The 18,300-nt window shown below is 44.1% G+C and overlaps 4 non-coding genes and 3 pseudogenes across 4 annotated transcripts; 5 read left to right on the forward strand and 2 right to left on the reverse strand.

Moving 5' to 3' along the window:
* The first annotated feature begins 3,795 nt into the window (after nt 1-3,795).
* Nucleotides 3,796-3,965, forward strand: LOC149101872 (U2 spliceosomal RNA; annotated as a pseudogene).
* A 227-nt stretch (nt 3,966-4,192) lies between these two features.
* LOC149101873 (U1 spliceosomal RNA) lies at nt 4,193-4,356 on the forward strand. The gene has a single exon (XR_016202814.1). It is a non-coding gene; the product is annotated as a U1 spliceosomal RNA (small nuclear RNA).
* Nucleotides 4,357-5,241: 885 nt separating this feature from the next.
* Nucleotides 5,242-5,360, reverse strand: LOC149101874 (5S ribosomal RNA). The gene has a single exon (XR_016202699.1). It is a non-coding gene; the product is annotated as a 5S ribosomal RNA (ribosomal RNA).
* Nucleotides 5,361-10,577: 5,217 nt separating this feature from the next.
* On the forward strand, nt 10,578-12,436 carry LOC149101875 (uncharacterized; annotated as a pseudogene).
* Nucleotides 12,437-14,395: 1,959 nt separating this feature from the next.
* Nucleotides 14,396-14,558, forward strand: LOC149101876 (U2 spliceosomal RNA; annotated as a pseudogene).
* A 214-nt stretch (nt 14,559-14,772) lies between these two features.
* LOC149101877 (U1 spliceosomal RNA) lies at nt 14,773-14,936 on the forward strand. Its single transcript, XR_016202634.1, has one exon. It is a non-coding gene; the product is annotated as a U1 spliceosomal RNA (small nuclear RNA).
* Nucleotides 14,937-15,822: 886 nt separating this feature from the next.
* On the reverse strand, nt 15,823-15,941 carry LOC149101878 (5S ribosomal RNA). Its single transcript, XR_016202702.1, has one exon. It is a non-coding gene; the product is annotated as a 5S ribosomal RNA (ribosomal RNA).
* Between the last annotated feature and the right edge of the window lie 2,359 nt (nt 15,942-18,300).

The raw sequence follows: 18,300 nt of genomic DNA on the forward strand, positions 1-18,300 counted from the left end.
AAATCTGCCTGTGACATTTGTTTTGTTCAAGAAATACGGTAGTTAGCTCTCAGGTAAACATCAGGGCTCACTCCCTAGATGGTTGGGGCGTAGTTTTTGGTCCCCTGCAATTGGAAAACAAGGCAGTGTTGCTATTTTAATTTCCCCTAAATGTTCCGATGAAATCGTATCTTGGAAAAACGACTATAATGGCCGATTAATTAGTGTTTTGGTCAGGATTGATGGTGTTGATATTAATTTTGTTAATATTTATGCTCCCACCAATCTAACTGATCGAAAATCTTTTTATGAATCTCTCCATGAATTTTTTACTCCCGCCTCTGCTCTTGTGATCGGGGGCGACTTCAATTGTTATGACAACGCGCTCGATCAATTCGGGTGGAATGTTTTTGTTGGCAACGAGTGTAGCTCTTTGAAATCCGATTTTATTTTGGTTGATGCGTGGCGTAAATTACATCCCTGCGCGTGCGAATTCACTTGGTTCAATCATGATTATTCAATTGCCAGCCATTTGGAGAAATTTTTTGTTTGCAAAGACTTGTTTATATCCGACTGCCAATGTGAAATCTCACCTTGCCCGCTTTCCGATCACGATTTCGTTTCTTTTGTTTTCCAAATCCCTGATGCTATTAAACGTGGACCAGGGGTATGGAAATTTAATAACTCGCTACTCGATAATAAAAGTTTTTGAGATAATATCCGTAGTTTAATTCAAAGTCACGTTTCTTATTTCGCTTCTTTTGCTTCTCCTCAAGATTGGTGGGAGTTCTTAAAAGTTTCCATCAAGGAGGAATCGATTTCTTTTTCCCGCCAAAAACGGCGTTAATTATGTCGTGATCGTGTTTTTCTAACGAATAAATTAATCAGTCTTCGTCAATGCTTGGTTGACGGTGACAATTCCGTTGTCGACTATATTCATGACGTTGAATGCAGTGTAAAGGCCATTTACATCAAGGAAACTGCAGGAATTTTAATTTGTAGTCACGCTGAATGGCTTGAAGACGGTAAGCGTCCTACTCGTTATTTTTTCAATTACAATCGTCTAACGCTCAAAAGAGCCACATGTCATCGATTTATGACTCATCCGGTGCTCAAGTTTCTTCTCAAGAAGAGATTGAGCAGGCACATGTTGATTTCTATTCCTCCTTGTTTTCTGAAGAACCCATTGATTTGAATGTCCAAAATGATCTTTTGTCTTCTCTTTCTCGCCAGCTTTCGCCTGATCAATCGTCATTGTGTGAAGGCGCAATGACGATTGATGAAATCTGTTTTGCTGTTAAAAACATGAATACAAACGAATCTCCTGGGCCCAACGGTCTAACCGTTGAATTCTATCGAAAGTTCGGGGATGTTCTATCGCCTCATTTAATTCTTGTTTACAATGCTTGTTTTGAAGCTGGCGAGATGTGTGATTCCATGAAAACGAGTAACACCCGCGTGATTTTTAAAAAAGGAGATTGGAAATGTCTTAAAAATTGGAGGCCGATTTCCCTCCTCAATGTTGATTATTAAATTTGCTCTAAAGCTATTTCTGTTCGCCTTTTAAAAGTTTTGCAATTCATTGTCGATCCTGACCAAACATGCTCATTTCCCGGACGAAAAATTTCTTCAAATCTTCACGCTCTCAGAGACATCTTAGACTACATCGATCATACTGGTGAAACCGGCATTTTAGTAAGTCTCGACCAGGAGAAGGCCTTCGATCGTCTTAACCGTACCTTTTTGTAAAATCTCTTAATTCGTTTTGGCTTTGGTCCTTCTTTTTGCCATTGGATCAATACTTTTTATAATGGTGCTAACATGCGTGTGATTGTTAATGAATGGCTTACAAAGCCGATTCCTTTATCTCGTGGGGTCCGCCAGGGGGATTCCCTTTCTCCGATGTTGTACATTCTCTGTGTTGAAACTCTTGCGTTCAAAATTCGTTCGTGTGCTGAAATCGAAGGCTTTCTCCTGCCTGGTGCTAAAGGTTCTCAATATAAAGTAGGGGTTTACGGTGATGACACGACTAGTCTAATTAAATCTGTTCGTTCTCTTGAGGCTCTTTTTAAAGTAATTCAAATCTATGAACGGGGATCTAGAGCCAAACTCAACGTTTCTAAAACGGAGGCGATGTGGTTGGGTGCGTGGCGCTCACGCACTGATCAGCCATTTGGCCTCACATGGGTCTCCAGAGTGAAAATCTTGGGAGTGGTCTTCGGACAAAACACTGAATCTGACAATTGGCAGCCGAAAGTTAAAAAGTTAGAAAATCATCTCAATTTATGGAAATCTTGTTTTTTATCTCTAGTTGGTAAATCTTTCATTGTTAATACGTTAGGTATTAGTAAACTGTTATATCTTGCTACCATTCTTTCTGTTCCTAAATGGGTTGTTCCTGAAGTTAATAATTTAATTTGGCCTTTCCTTTAGGGGTGTTGTATTGAAACTGTAAGTCGACAGTCGCGTCATCAGTCTTTTTTAAGGGGGGGTTAGGTATAATTAATTTTAAGGTTAAAGCGCATGCATTAAAGCTAGCTTCTATTATTTCTCCTTGTACCAATGCCGATTCAAAGTCTTTATCTTATTAAGTATTTCTTTGGTGCTAAGTTATCTTCCTTCCGATCGGAGTGGAGGTTTCTTCAGGATAACTCCTCCCCGAGTGCACAATTTGTAACGCCCTTTTATTCGAATTGTCTTTCCATTTTAGAAAGTCTTTGCAAGATTTTGTCTTACCAAGACTGGCTTGATTTTGTTTTTACCTCGAAGAAATGTTATTCTACCCTCCTTATGGAAAAATCGTCCTCGCCTGTTATTCATCGCTATTGGTTTTCTTTCTTGTCTATTGGTTTTGATCGGCATTGGTCTCTTGTCCGTGATGGTTTTTCTGAGAATTTTAAAAATGATCTATAGTGGCTCATTATTCTGCGAGCAGTCAAAGTTCGTGACTCCATGAAGAACTAGGGTTATATTAACTCTGACCGCTGCGCGTTCTACCCTCGAAAAGAAACAATCCATCAAATTTTCCTTAATTGTCCCCGTGTGAACTCTCTTTGCACACACTTTACGCCTATTTTGTCTTGTCTTCTTGGCGTGACTTTTCTATCTAATTGTCTTTTTGTTTTCTTTTTCCAATGGCCACGCATGGATTCTAGAAATGCACGCTTGGCCAGAATTGTTATTAAAACTGTTCTCTATGCAATTTGGAAATTTCGAAACAACTCCACTTTTCATAATGGAAATGAAGATTCCCGAGCTATTATTCGCTACATCAAAACTGATATTCGCAAGCTAATTTCCCTAGATCATTTTCGCCTTTCCAATTCAAACTTTGCGTCCACCTGGGAGTCTTCGCTCTCTCTTGTTTCTGATTCCTCGTACTGTATTTTCTTATAGGTTCCACATATTCAAAATCTGTGCGCGGACTGCTTCGGTCGTTCCCTGTTCACAGGCTCCTTTGTTGGGGACTTTGGTTAGTCTCCTCAGAGACCCCCTAAGGGGATTGTGTTACAGGCTCGATGCAGGGTCTAACTCCAGATTTTGTATATTGTATGTAGTGTAAATAGTTAAATATCACGTTATCGTACACAAATTACGACCGTTCCGATTTCCTAGTTTAAATATGATCACTTCAGCTTAATATATACGTAAATACATAATGAATAACGAACATTTAATGCAGATTTCCGAATTCTTCCGATTATTTCTTGTAATTTCTTACGTAATTATATTGATACATAGCTATATTTAAGAAGCCAAGTCCACGTGCCTTGCACTTTTTATCTTGTACATTAGTAGTTTATTGTGAATAAACTCATTTCCAAACTTCAAATCTGTTCTTATGAGCTTAATATCTGATGCGCTGCTCATTGAGCAGCTCATATATTAAACTGATTTTTGGAACTGGGCTGTGGAAAAGAGGCTTGCCTCGTCCCAGCCACGGGTTGCCTCGGTATAGCACTACCTCCGAGTGCGGCCCACTTCCCCCCAGGGTAGAAACCTTCACTCAATCAAAGAAAGAAATCAAAGAAAGCCTCCTCCTGACACTAACGTCTGGCGTTTTTCTCTGTCGGCAGGCACAGACTGAGGAGGGAAGCTACTCTAGAGCCTCCTAGAAGTGAGGCTGGAGGTTCTAGCACGCCCGCAAAGCACTACCACAAGGATATAGAGGTAAGGAGGTTTCCCTTTGACAGCCCCCGCGTCAAGAATTTTCATACTTACCTGACGCGGGAGGTACTGTGATCAAGGAGGCAGTCCTCTCAAGGCGAGGCCCTTTCATTGCACTTCGATCGGGTTGACCCTTGCGATTACCCCAAATGTGGGTAACTCGAGCGTATAATTTCTGGTAGTGGGGGCCTGCGTTTGCGCTCGCCCCGAAAAAGTGCAAGTGTTGGCCCTGTGAATGGTGGATGGTTAATGATTGACGCTTTGCTTTGTTCATCAGTTGGCCGGACCGGGCGGGACGACTAGGCACAGTGAACAACGAAGGAACGTGTCAAGCAAGCCAAGGATTTCCAGCTGCAACTGAAAAGGTGAGTGCGCTGGAACTCGCGTTGTCATGCATCCATGTTGTACTGAACTGAAGAAGGTGGCTTTCCCGATTTGCGTTTGTTTCGGCAGGCGGTCAATCATTTACTGCATCCCCACCAAGTTTGTCCTCGAAGTAACGTTCGTTGACTTACAGTATGGAAAGAGCAAAGGACAAGGAAAGTAACAGGAAAAGTGCTGGCCAAACCGTGAGTTGATTTCTACCTTACGATTGTTGTGTTGGTGGTTCATTGACTAAACTAGACAAGGGTCCGAGCCTCCGACATTCTCCAAGTCAAGTCATCAATAGAATTGTTTCGACGGCTCGAATTCATGTCGACCGTTAATATGCAACGCCTTGCGTGTCTTGTTTGCTTTGCCGTTGTTGATCGGGTGCATTTCTTTGGGAATTGGCGTAGTTTTCCGCACTTTTAGCTGCTTGAAAACCGTTCGGCAAGGCAGAATATCATTTTGCTTCGAATTATTTGATGTCACACACGCCGATTTGATGTCATAAATAACCGTTTTGCACGCAAACGTTAGCGCGTGAGACTTAGATTCTAATTTATCCCGGGATCATTTTAAGCGTAGTTTTCATGTTTTCTAGGTATCTTTTGAGTCCCCTGAAATGTGTAAAAAGTTATTTGTGCTTTCCAGCCACTGGAATAGCCAAAGTTGGTAGTAAAAGAAAGAAAAAATGAACATATGCAAAATAAAACGGCCGAGAAAATGAAAAGTCTACAACACGGGGTATTCCCAGGCGGTCACCCATCCAAGTACTAACCCCGCCCGACAGGGCTTAACTTCGGTGATCGGACGAGAACCGGTGCTTTTCCTGTGGTATGGTCGTAGACAAGAGAAAGGGCTGAAAATTTAGTCCTTTAAACAAGCCACCAAAGCAAAAGGAAAGCAATAATACCAACCAGCAATCTTTTAGCAGGCATTTCTTGACTTCTCTGCAAGTTGTATGCACGTGGAGAGCGAATGTTGATAACGTAGCGGTTACTTTCTGCCTGTGTCTGTAGCGCTATCTTAGTAACGGAGTCATTACGGGTCTTTAACATGTTGCCTCGTTTTGGAGGGGAAAACGGTGTTTTTGATCTCACTCACCCCTGGAGGGACGTTATCAACTTTGCTGCTGATTTTTGTGGACTTTTGCTGTAGAACAAGTGCATCTACGACGGGAACTTGCTCCATAGCGTTGGCGTAGTTGGCTCCAGGCCCCTCAGCGACAGTATATTGACCACAATATCTCAAAGGGCGAAACCCTGGACCACCCTCTTTGATCTTTGACCGACAGCCAGGACAGTTCTCTTTTTTAAGAGATTCGTTTGGCAGTTTTTCTGGACCAATATTTTGCTTGCGTACTTCCCTTATCCGTACGTGTCAACTTTGGTGGTGAGTACGGCAGTGTCTGTTTTGCATCTTTCTTCGCCCCTGATGTCACGCCATGGTGCTCAGTTGGCCCAGGCCCCAATTTGCTCACTGGCGCACTGTGCGTGTCATGACTGATCACGATATGGAAACCGACGCGTTGGAAATTGTGAAATCATTGCCCGATTTTGCGAAAGACATCTGTGGCATTGTCTGCCAGTTTGGAGGAAAATGCTTTTAGATCACTTTGAACACAGCAGAAGCTGCAGCTAAACTGGCCAACTCAGGCTATGATTATGGCAAAATTAGAAAACCCTTCAACCTTTTAGTCGTAAAAACCATCCATGTTTCGATCTTCGTGTCAGTGGAATTTCCTGATGAGGACTTACTTTCGCTCCTCAAGAAATACGGTGAAGTTAAGATCTCCCGCCTTCGCCGCCTTCACTTTCAGGAGGAAGGCTTCACCCACATCAATTGAGACGTCCGTGTCGCCGAATTTTTTAAAATCTCTTGCGATATGTCGAAAAGAGTGGTACTCGCAGGCATTGAATATGGCTTTAAATATTCTGGTCAACCCACCACGTGCTATTGCTGTCAGTCCACAGAGCACGTGGTCAAAGATTGCCCAAAGTGACAAAATTTTCAACCAAACCCTTTGCCTGACCGTAATGTGAAAACTACTGGCGACAACTCTGAAGGTAGGATGGACACCGCACCGTCCCTGTTCACGCAGCCGGAGCCGCCTCTATCCTACGCTTAAGCTACATGCGCTAAGGAACGCGACAACGCAACCTACGATCAGACCATGTGACAGGAAGGAGGAAATGGCAAGATTACTCGCCAGTAGAGGGCGTAAAAGACAGCTCCCTGCCAGCTCAGGGAGCGACGAAGAACCAGAGGTGCCGAAAAAGACTATTACTGATAATGTAGCTACCCCCACACCCAGCTCTACTTCACAGTCTACTCCACCCGCGAGCAAGCCCCCCAGTCAGCCATCCCCTGGGACAGGCCTTAAACACTTCATCACAGCACTGGCCCAAGCAGGTCTTCATCGCAACCCTTTTATGCATGCCATAGCTGCCCTGGTTTTCTACTGGTGTCACGGTTATTACCTGTACCACAAATACGGCCCTTGCAACAAAGGAAAACGCGGAAAACATCAAGCGTCCCAGGCCACCATAGACACTTGGAAGGATCTCGAACTCACTGTCCCCCAGGACGTCTACGCGAAACTCCTCTCTCTTCAAGGACGTTCACTTCTATAAACTATTTAAGGACACTTAACTCTTTTACCTTTGTCACCTTCAAGTTCATACTATATGGCTTACTTATGGTGGTGTCTGTACGATTAACGTTAACGGCATCGCCGAACATCACAAACATGAGAAAGTATTGAAATATTTACTAGATCAACATTTTGACATCTATCTCCTCCAGGAGACACATCTACTGGATGTCACGCAAGGTGAGCTTTGGGAGAAACAATGGGGCGGTCGCGCACTTTGGTCTCCCGGTACAAACAGATCGGCCGGGGTGGGCTTACTTCTCCATCCTGGGAGCTCGATTAAGGTTGCTGGCCATAATATAGACACGGACGGCCATGTTCTAGTTGTCAAACTCAAACATAGTGACCGTGTCTTCCAAGCTGTCAATGTTTACGCTCCCAATAAACATTCGGAACGCGAGGCATTTTTCGGCACTTTGTGGCGTCTCGCTTTTCATAATGTTGACACTATTATGACCAGCGACTTCAATTGCGTGCCTGATGTCCCTCTGGATAAACGGGGAGGTGATGGCACCTTCAGAGATAAGGGAATCACGCATTTGCATGCCTTTGCGGATTGACTTTCTCTAGAGGATGTCTTCCGAGTGAAAAATCCGGCAACAAAACTATTCAGTTGCTTCAATAGCCACACTCGGTCAGTTGGCATTTGGACCGCTTTGATACCCCAATCGCGTGGAGATCACAAGTGCGTGACCACACGTGGAACCCCTTTTCGTACTCTGATCACCATATGGTGTCTATTAAAATACAACTGGGGTATTCAAATCCCTGCGTGCGAGGCATCGGGAAATTTAACACGCGACTATTAAAATCAGAAGATTTCTGTGCCGAAGTGAATAATTTCTGGCCTCAATGGCAGTTAGAAAAACCTGTATTCACTGACCCACGTGTTTGGTGGGATGCAGCTAAACTTCAACTCAAGGAAATTGCCATTTCCCACGGCATCACCGTCATCAACACTCGGATGCACGAGTGAGCCGCTCTCGAAAGGGAATTTTCGCAACCTTCAATCACACGCTGATCCTAACAATGCCGATTATTGTCACAGGTTGCTTGAGATTAAAGATCTCTTAAGGGCAATAGACGATGAAGCGATTGAAGGTTGTATTCTCCATAGCAAGGAACAGTGGACCGAACTGGGTGAAAAACAAACGCAGTGTTTCTACCAGCTGGAAAACTCTCGCAGTCACGCAATGTGATCCATGCGTTATGCGTGGACAATAACACTACGGTTAAAACCTCTCGGGGAATTCTGAAAGAATGCCATGCCTTTTATAAAACTCTTTACACTGAGGAACCAACTGACATCGAGAGTCAAGACTGGCTCTTGGATCAGCTCGATTCCACTTTGTCATGCGAAGATCAGGCACTTTGCAGAGGCAGAGCTGACTGTTCTAGAATGTCACGCTCCTCTTTCACAAATGGAATCCGGTAAATCACCGGGTACAGATGGCCTTCCGGCCGAATTTTATTCCCGGTTTTGGGGCCTTCTCGGACGGGATTTGGTGGATATGCTCGATTTTTCTTTCCTCGAAGGTTTTCTTTCGGCATCACAACACCGGGGAATCCTGCATTTACTGTTCAAGAAGGACGATCCTTTATCATTAAAGAATTGGCATCCCATCTCGCTTCTGAACCTTGACTATAAGATTGCGACAAAGGCCTTCTCCAATCGTATATGCAAGGTTCTCCCTAATATCCTCAGTGAGGATCAAACCTCTAGCATCCCCGGACGCAGCATATTTGAAAACCTTTTTCTACTACGGGACACCATCGATTTCGTCCGGCTTAAACAGCTCCCTGCAGTTGTTATTAACCTGGACCAAGAAAAAGCCTTTGACCAGGTAAGTCACACTTTCCTCCAACAAGTTCTCGGGAAATTTAATTTCGGCCCGGACTTCCGTCGCTGGGTTTGAGTGATTTACACGGATATAACCTCGTTGGTCATAAACAATGGCTGGCTTTCTTCGCCCTTTTCCCTCCAGCGAGGGGTTAGGAAAGGTTGTCCACTTTCACCCCTTCTATATTGCCTTGTGGTCGAAACTTTAGGACAAGCCATTCAATGCGATACGAGCATACAGGGAATTCAAATCCCCGGCTCTAAATATAAACAATGCAAAGTGTCTCAGTACGCTGATGACACGACTCTAATACTGGCTAATGATTACTCAATAACATGCGCTTTTAACCTTATTAATATTTTCGAGCGAGGATCTGGCTTGCGGCTTAACCCCAAGAAAACAGTGGGCGCATGGGTTGGCTCTCAAGCCGGGCGTACCTGAGGACCTGTTAACATCACCTGGGTGGCCGATAAGCTTAAAATCCTCCATGTTTATCTTGGTAACACTAACCTTGACCAAGCTAACTGGGCTGATCGAGTGTCTAAACTCGAAAAACACCTTAACCTCTGGTGCACTAGGACCTTGTCCTTAAAAGCAAGTCCATGGTAATAAACACGCTCGGAGCCTCTGGCCTCTGGTACACGGCCATAGTGGTCAATATGCCAGACTGGGTTCACACAAGAGTGTCCAAAGCAATTTGGACCTTTTTGTGGAACGGGAAAACCGAACTAGTTAAAGGGGATACCTGTCGGCTCCCCTGGCAACACGGGGGTTTATCGGTAGTTAATGCTCTCGAGAAATTGCATGCCCTCAAACTCAGGTGGGTCACCCCCGTGGGTGCTTTATCGTGCAAGAAAAAATGGTCTTTTTCGCGCGTTACTCGATCGGCTTTCCTCTGAGCCGCCGAATGAAAAACTGGGCGTTTCTATGCTCTAACGAGGTCCCCAAACACCTAGGGGATGCCAAGCCCCCTATTTACCAAGCTGTTCTTACCACGGTCGACCGGATTGGGGTAGATTTCGATCTAATCCCTGACCACAGTGTCAAGACCTTTTATTCAAGGCTCACCCCCTCTCCCCCCAGCGGCTCGTTTGCGCTTCCCGGTGGGAATGGAGGTTCGACTGCTCTTTTAATTGGGATAGCATATGCGGTAACATCTATGGTGGTCTTAGTACGAACTGGGAAAGCCACATAGTGTGGCGGATCGCTCACGGCATAGTCAAGACGTGGGCATACCTAAAGTCCTGGCGCCGACTGGCTGTGAGTGATCGGTGTGTGGGATGTGGCGAAAAAGAAACCATTTCCCACGCTTTCTGCGTGTGCCACCTAGTGTCCCCTGCATGGAGCTGGGTGTCGATGCTAATTAACAAATTATATACCACTCCTATCTTACTAACTAATCCCCTCATTCTGCTTCGCCACGGCTTACCCCGGGGCAAGCAAGTTCACTTTTCAAATGAGCTCTCCTCCTTTCTCATTAAACTCACTTTAAATGAACTGTAGGCCACTCGGAGAGGTCTCAGAGGGCTTCCGATATTTTTGCTTCCTTTAGCAATCCTTTTAAGTTGAGAATGAGTGAAGAAAGTGTTTCGATTAGTCAATTTACTAGCACCGCAGAGAGTGGGGATGTCCCGGATGCGAAACTGGTTGATCCTGTTTGAGTGAATTGTGGGTGGAGATCACACCTGAGGTTCCAGTTCGATGTACTTAGGAATTTGCTTAGTAATGGTTTGCGATTCAAATGTGTGGTGTTCCAGAGTGGTAGAGATAAGTCTAGGCTCGTTAAAGATCGCTCGGTTTATTTTGCGGTTGACACGATGGTTACTAGTCAAACTATCCTCGAGGCATTTGACGCTGCTGGCATTGATATCAATGAAATCACTACCATCCAGAGGAAAGCTTCGAATAAAACCTGGATTGTAACGTTTGACTCCCAGCTAGCGAAAGAAGTAGCGTTGGAGGTCGCCCGTGTTGAGATTGGTGGTTCAACCATTTTCCTGGGCGACTGTGAAAACTGCCTAGTTCTTGTTAAGCTGTATGAAGTGGCAGCTGAGCTGCCAGACACGGTCTTAATTGGCCGTTTAAATCATTATGGTCGTGTTTGCAGCTTTCGAAGGGATAAAATAGCACAGTTTATTGATAATGGTGTGCGTACTGCTCGGATGAGTTTCTCCCGGCATATTGCTTCGACCATCAACCTGGCCGGTGAATTCATTTGTGTGTGGTATCCAAGCCAACCTAAAACGTGTCATAATTGCGGTTCTGAAGACCACCTCGTGAAGGACTGTTCGTCCATTCGTTGTTTCAATTGTGAACGTCTTGGTCACCACACGGAAAACTGCGAGGAACCGGCTAAGTGTACAGTGTGTAAGGCTGATAACCACAACCTGGCCGATTTTCCGTTTGTCCTTAAAAGTGCTAATGTGGACAGCGGTTTAAAAGACGATGCAGAGGAGACGGACGACAAAAAGCAGAAGGAAAAGCAGAAATTTCGAGTGAAAATGGATCAGGTGAAGAATAAACAGCAAGAAATGGAACAACAAGGCCGCATGGAAATGGAGGGTGGGTGATTGCACAAGGCGAGGCAGGAGAAAGACAAGGGTAGAGAAAGGAACAAAGACAAACAACAAAGGGGCGAAGAGAAAAGAGGTGTAAAGGTCGGGGACTCAAGGAAGAAGGCGGAGCGTGATGATAAAGATCGGCGACATGAATCGGAGAAAAGCGACGATGAAAGGGAAAGAGGGGATCGAAGAAGATACAAGTCATCGAAGAAAGGAGAAGAGATCGAGAAGACCGTCATCATTACCGCGCTCGTGAGTATTTGCGAAAGGACTATGGCGTGACCGTTCTTCGCATCGTGATTATTCGGACTACGACGACGACGACGACGATACCGGTTGGACTTGTGTTTCTTACAGGCGTAGACGCCGGTATGATTACTATTAATATTTTTTCCAATGGATAAGCTCAAGATCATTTCCTTGAATGTACGAGGACTCGGGTTGTCTGGTAAATCTGCAAAAATCATTCATTAGCTAAGCCTTTTGAATTTTGACATTGTGCTTTTGCAGGATATGCATGTCTCGTGCAAAAAACAAGCTGAGAAATTTGAAAAGCTTTGCAAGGACAAGTGTGTTTGGTCCTTTGGGACGGGAAATCTGCTGGTGTTGCCGTCCTTTTCTCTTTGAATTTTTCCGGTAAAGTTATTCGTTTTTTGGCTGATTCTGACAGCAGGGTTTTCAGCTTATTAATTGATGTTAATGGTTTTAGGCTAAATCTTGTTAATATCTATTTTTCTAATGTCATTTCTGATCGTAAATTTTTTTCTTCTGTCTGCATGATTATTTTCTCTCCCAAGGCGATTTGGTAATCGGGGGAGATTTCAATTGTGTTGACAACGTTTTGGATAAATTGAATTTTTCTTTTGTTCCTGTGTCCGATCAAAAGCTTCTTTGTTCTTTACGTGCCGATTTCTCACTCACTGACATTTGGCGTAAACATAATCTGCACAGCGTTGTTTTCACTTGGTTTAATGATCACACGCAAGCATCTAGAATTGATCGCTTTCTAGTTGCAAATAGCCTAGTCTCAAAGGCTAGTTGCGATATTTTGCCATTTGTTTTATCTGATCACGATTTTCTTAAAATTGAATTTATTGCTGGTTTCTCCAAGCGCGGTTCTGGCGTTTGGAGGTTTAATAATTCTTTGCTTTCTGACGTTGAATTTCGGAATGTTTTGTCCAAAGCGATTGCCAATTATAAGCTTAAAATCCCTGATTTCACTTCCTTGCGAAAGTGGTGGGATAGCTTAAAGACTGAAATTCGTCGGATTAGTATTTTGTATAGCACCCGTAAACGTAGGGGATGGCGTGCGATCAGGGATTCCCCCTTGGGCCTTAAGTGGGCCAATAAGATGAGAGTTTTGGGTGTCTTTTTTTCCTACGGTTTAGTCGGTGTTGATGACGATAACTGGCGGTGTAAGCTTGATAAACTTAGTTCAGTTTTTAATCTTTGGAAACAGAGAGATCTTTAGTAGGCAGAGCCTTAATCGTTAATGTCGTGGGCGTGAGTCGCCTATGGCATGTCGCTAAGGTCATTCCTCCACCCCACTGGGTGTGCGATAAATTCAAGTCTATCGTGTGGCCCTTTATTTGGAAGGGAAAACTGGAAAATGTCAGTCGTGATCGTTGCTGTGCGCCCGTAGCATCTGGGGGCCTTAACATTGTAAATTTCGAAGTTAAGTGCGCTAGTTTAAGTCTTTCCAATTTTTAAAGTCTTAGGGATGATTTTGGCACCTGTAACTGGCATTATCTTGCGTGTTATTTCTTAGGTCGTAGATTAACTATTCTTGATTCCTGTTTTTGTTTTCCAAGGAATTTATGTCCTTCTTTATCTCTTCCTTCTAATTATTACTGTATTTGTTTAGATAGTTTTCGTTTCTTACATCAAAAGGCTGGTACCTTACCTGATGTTTTGACTTGCAAGAATTTGTATCTCTTGCTCCTTGATCCTGTTCGCGTAGCACCCCGGTGCTCTGGTTTTTGGGGCTCTGTAATAGGTCGCCCCATTAACTGCTGGGCCTGGGTGTGGCGTAAATCTAAACTAAAATTAATCGAAAACAAGAAAAACAATATCATTTGGCTTGTCATTCACAGGGTAGTCTGGGTGCGTTATTTCATTAAATCTTGGGGCTACATTGATAACGATAAGTGTGTGTTATGTAATAGGCCTAAAACAATCGAGAATTGTTTCTTGGAATGTCCCAGAGTTGTAAAAGTCTGGGATCATTTCTCCCCCCTCTTTTGTACCTTGCTTGACTCTCCTTTTTCTGTTTCCCCCATATTGGTGTATTACCCTTTTTCTTGTGACCAGTCTTCTACTGGTACTTCTCTTTCTGAGTACCTAATAGCGACGATCATCTATTCGTGTTGGTTTGCTAGAAATCGTGCTACTTTTAGACGTTCAATTTTAAATTCCGATGCGATAGTTAATCTTATTAAGAAAGATGTCCAGATTAGAATCTGTTGTAGTCGTGCCGATGCTATGAGGAATTTCTGGTCTTTCAGAAATGCCTTCTGCTCTGTTAACTCAAATCGGGATCTTTCTTTCTGTCTTTACAATTTTCTCTTGCAACTTTTTCTTCTACTTCTGTAAATACTTTTTGCTTATCTTTAGTTTATCATTAGTTCTACTTACTAGGCGGATGCTTACTCCGGGCCCTTGTGGCCTGTGCGCTGTTTGTATCCGCCTTTAGGAGAAAATGGACATTGACATTAATAGATTTACAAATCGTAGCTAGCACAATTGAACTCTAATATTTAAGTACTTGCTAATTTACTTACCATTAACTTTAGGATCATGGTCAACTTAAATAAAATTGCCTGGTCTCCACGGTTTTATATTTTAAATACAAAAAAAAATCTGTTCTTTTCAGCTTAATATCTGATACGCTGCTCATTCAGCAGCTCATATATTAAACTGATTTTTGGAACTGGGCTGTGGAAAAGAGGCTTGCCTCGGTATAGCACTACCTCCGAGTGCAGCCCACTTCCCCCCGGGAAAGAAACCTTCATTGAATCAAAGAAAGACTCATCCTGACACTAACGTCTGGCGTTTTTCTCTTTCAGCAGGTGCAGACTGAGGAGGGAAGCTACTGTAGAGCCGCCTAGAAGTGAGGCTGGAGGTTCTAGCACACCCGCAAAGCACTACCACAAGGATATAGAGGTAAGGAGGTTTGCCTCTGACGGCCCCCGTGTCAAGAATTTCCATACTTACCTGACGCGGGAGGTACTGTGATCAGGGACGCAGTCCTGTCAAGGTGAGGTCCTTTCATTGCTCTTCGATCGGGTTGACCCTTGTGATTACCCTAAATGTGGGTAACTCGAGCGTATAATTTCTGGTAGTGGGGGCCTGCGTTCGCGCTCGCCCCCGAAAAAGTGCAAGTGTGTGCCCTGTTAATGGTGGATGGTTAATGATTGACGCTTTGCTTTGTTCGTCAGTTGGCCGGGCCGGGCTGGACAATTGGGCACAGTGAACAACAAAGGAACGTGTCAAGCAAGCCAAGGATTTCCAGCTGCAACTGAAATGGCGACTGCGCTGGAACTCGTGTTGTCATGCATCCATGTTGCACTGAACTGAAGAAGGTGGCTTTTCCGATTTGCATTTGTTTCGGCAGGTAGTCAATCATTGACTCGATTCCCGCCAAGTTTGTCCTCGAAGTAACGTTCGTTGACTTACAGTATGGAAAGAGCAAAGGACAAGCAAAGTAACAGGAGAAGTGCTGGCCAAACCGCGAGTTGATTTCTACCTTACGATTGTTGTGTTGGTTGTTCGTTGACTAAACTAGACAACGGTCTGAGCCTCCGACATTCTCCAAGTCAAGTCATGAATAGAATTGTTTTGACGGCTCGAATTCGTGTTGACCGTTAATATGCAACGGCTCGCGTGTGTTGTTTGCTTTGCCGTTGTTGATCGGACGCATTTCTTTGGGAATTGGCGTAGTTTTCCGCACTTTCAGCTGCTTGAAAACCGTTCTGCAAGGTAGAATATCATTTTGCTTCGAATTATTTGATGTCACACATGCCAATTTGATGTCATAAATAACCGTTTCACACGCGAACGTTAGCGTGCGAGACTTAGATTCTAATTTATCCCGCGATCATTTTAAGGGTACTTTTCATGTTCTCTGGGTATCTTTTGAGTCTCCTGAAATGTGTAAAAAGTTATTTGTGCTTTCCAGCCACTGGAATAGCCAAAGTTGGTAGTAAAAGAAAGAAAAAATGAACATATGCAAAATAAAACGGCTGAGAAAATGAAAAGTCTACAACACGGGGTATTCCCAGGCGGTCACCCATCCAAGTAGTAATCCCGCCCAACAGGGCTTAACTTCGGTGATCGGATGAGAACCGGTGCTTTCCCTGTGGTATGGTTGTAGACAAGAGAAAGGGGTGAAAATTGTCTTTTAAACGAGCCACCAAAGCAAAAGCAAAGCAATAATACCAACCAGCAATCTTTTAGCAGGCATTTCTTGACTTCTCTGCAAGTTGTATGCACTTGGAGAGCGAATGTTGATAACATAGCCGTTGCTTTGTGTCTGTGTCTGTAGCGCTATCTTAGTAACGGAGTCATTAAAGGTCTTTAACATGTTGCCTCGTTTTGGAGGGCAAAAAGGTTTTTGATGTCACTCACCCCTGGAGGGACAGTATCAACTTTGCTGCTGATTATTGTGGACTTGTGCTGTAGAGCAAGTGCGTCTACTACAATAACTTGCTCCATAGCGTCGGCCTACAGTCGGCTCCAGGCCCCTCAGCGAGAGCATATTGACCACCATATCTCGAAGGGGGAAACCCTGGACAACCCTCCTAGGGGAGGGAAGGTCCTGTATCGCTTCTCGGCCTTTTGCCCAAGATATTTTGTTCTTCAAGGCGAAGCTCTATCGGATTGTGTTGAGATTTGGCGTGTTCCTGGCGGAAACCCTGGCCTTTTTTGGCCCGTTTTTCTCGTTTTCCTTGCAGAAGCCCTAGCAGAATAACCGCAGGTTTCCCCTGAAGGCATCTGTAGGGTCACCATGTCAAGCTCACTGATTACAGAAAATTTCTACGAAGCTATCTCTGATACGGATGTAGCTGATTTAAATCTTGAAGATGTTGAAGATGCTTTTAACCTCCCTTCTTATGCTGAAGCTGCAGCACGTGGAACTTTACCTGATCGGAGTAACCACAATGATGTGGATGGAGGTGAGCATGGGAGTGAACATCGGGCTAGAGAAGGGCTTTATACATATGGCCAATATCGCATCCTCTCTGAATTTGAATGGGATAATTTTCATCCCTTAAACGTAACTCCAGATAGGCCATGCACGGCCTTTTTCAAAGTATCTGAAATATATACCGCAAAACAACTCTTTGACAGCTTCTCACGAATTGGAATTCCAGCCAGTGCAGTCCGGTGTCTCCACCGCAAGCCCAAAGGCGAAGTCATTGTTACCTCCAGTAATGCCGACTACCATGCTCTTTTTCTCCAACATTCTCCACTGATTCAACGTCATCGTTACGCTACACACCCTGATTCTGACCCACCGGTTTTCTTAACTATCTATGATGCACCGTATGAGTTGCCAGATTCACCCATAGAACATCGACTCCAACCTTATTGTAAAATCTACTCTCGCACACGTGGCAGACTGCAGGGATATCCTGATACCTGTAACGGTCTCTGTCATTATCGCACAAGTCTCCACTGAAGTGTGCCTTGTTACCTACGCTTTGGAAAATTTCAGCTGCGCTTCTACCACGACCGTCAAACAAAAACGTGTCGGAAATGCGGTTCTCCAGATCATCTTGCCCGTGAGTGTGATAATACCTTTTGTTTTAATTGTGATACTATTGGTCACACCGCGAAAGATTGCACACAAGATACGTGATGCTGCATTTGCAAGTCAACGGAACATAGAGCGATTGACTGTCCCTTTTCCTGGTATCGTCGTCCCACCACGCATCAGCCTGACCCTTCCTCGGAAGATAGCCCAGCCCGTGAAGATCCTGACCCCGAGTAGTTTTATTACTTAGGAATATTTTTGTAGCCGGGTAAATTCCTGTAGTTCTTTCATTTATTGTTTTTCCCGTGTGCACCTAATTTTATTGTAGCCAAGCAATAGTCCTGTTGTCTAAATTCGTTTCTTTTCGTTAAAATTTGCTGTTGTTAGTTCATCATGCGTGAGCACCGCAAAACTGTCAACATTCATTGCGGCAAAAAGCTCTCGGGCAAATCCTGGGATGAAATTTTGACTGCCATCCTTCAAAAATATCACGATGTTGTGGCAGTCCAACAGAAATTTGACGTCATCCGTGTCACTTTCAAAGGGGAGGAGCAGGCCCTTGCTGCTCTGCATGAAAAGGGTGCGTGGCTTTTTGGCCTGTGGTGTAGGATGGACGGGGGTCCTCCCACCACTAACGTCCATCTTTTTGATTACCCTTATGAGGATCCTGCTGAGGATATCTCTGCTTTCTTTGCTGATTATGGTATTGTTAAGGGTGTTCTTCATCGAAAGTATTTACGAAATGGTGACATCACCACTGGCACGAGGCTGATTGACATTGTTTTGTGTCAAACTCCTCCTTGAGTGGCTGTTATTAATGGCTCTACTTGTTGGGTTTGGTACCATGGCCAACCCATTATGTGTAACATCTGTGCAACAATTGGGCATAAGTTGTTAAACTGCCCATAAAAGAATAAATGCCACCACTTCTATTGAAATGGTGAAAGGGAATTTCAACAGAAGTGGAAATTCCTTCTC

Source organism: Orbicella faveolata, unplaced genomic scaffold (assembly GCF_042242905.1).
Source record: "Orbicella faveolata isolate gen_17 unplaced genomic scaffold, um_ofav_v1 contig_36, whole genome shotgun sequence".
Lineage (NCBI taxonomy): Eukaryota > Metazoa > Cnidaria > Anthozoa > Scleractinia > Merulinidae > Orbicella > Orbicella faveolata.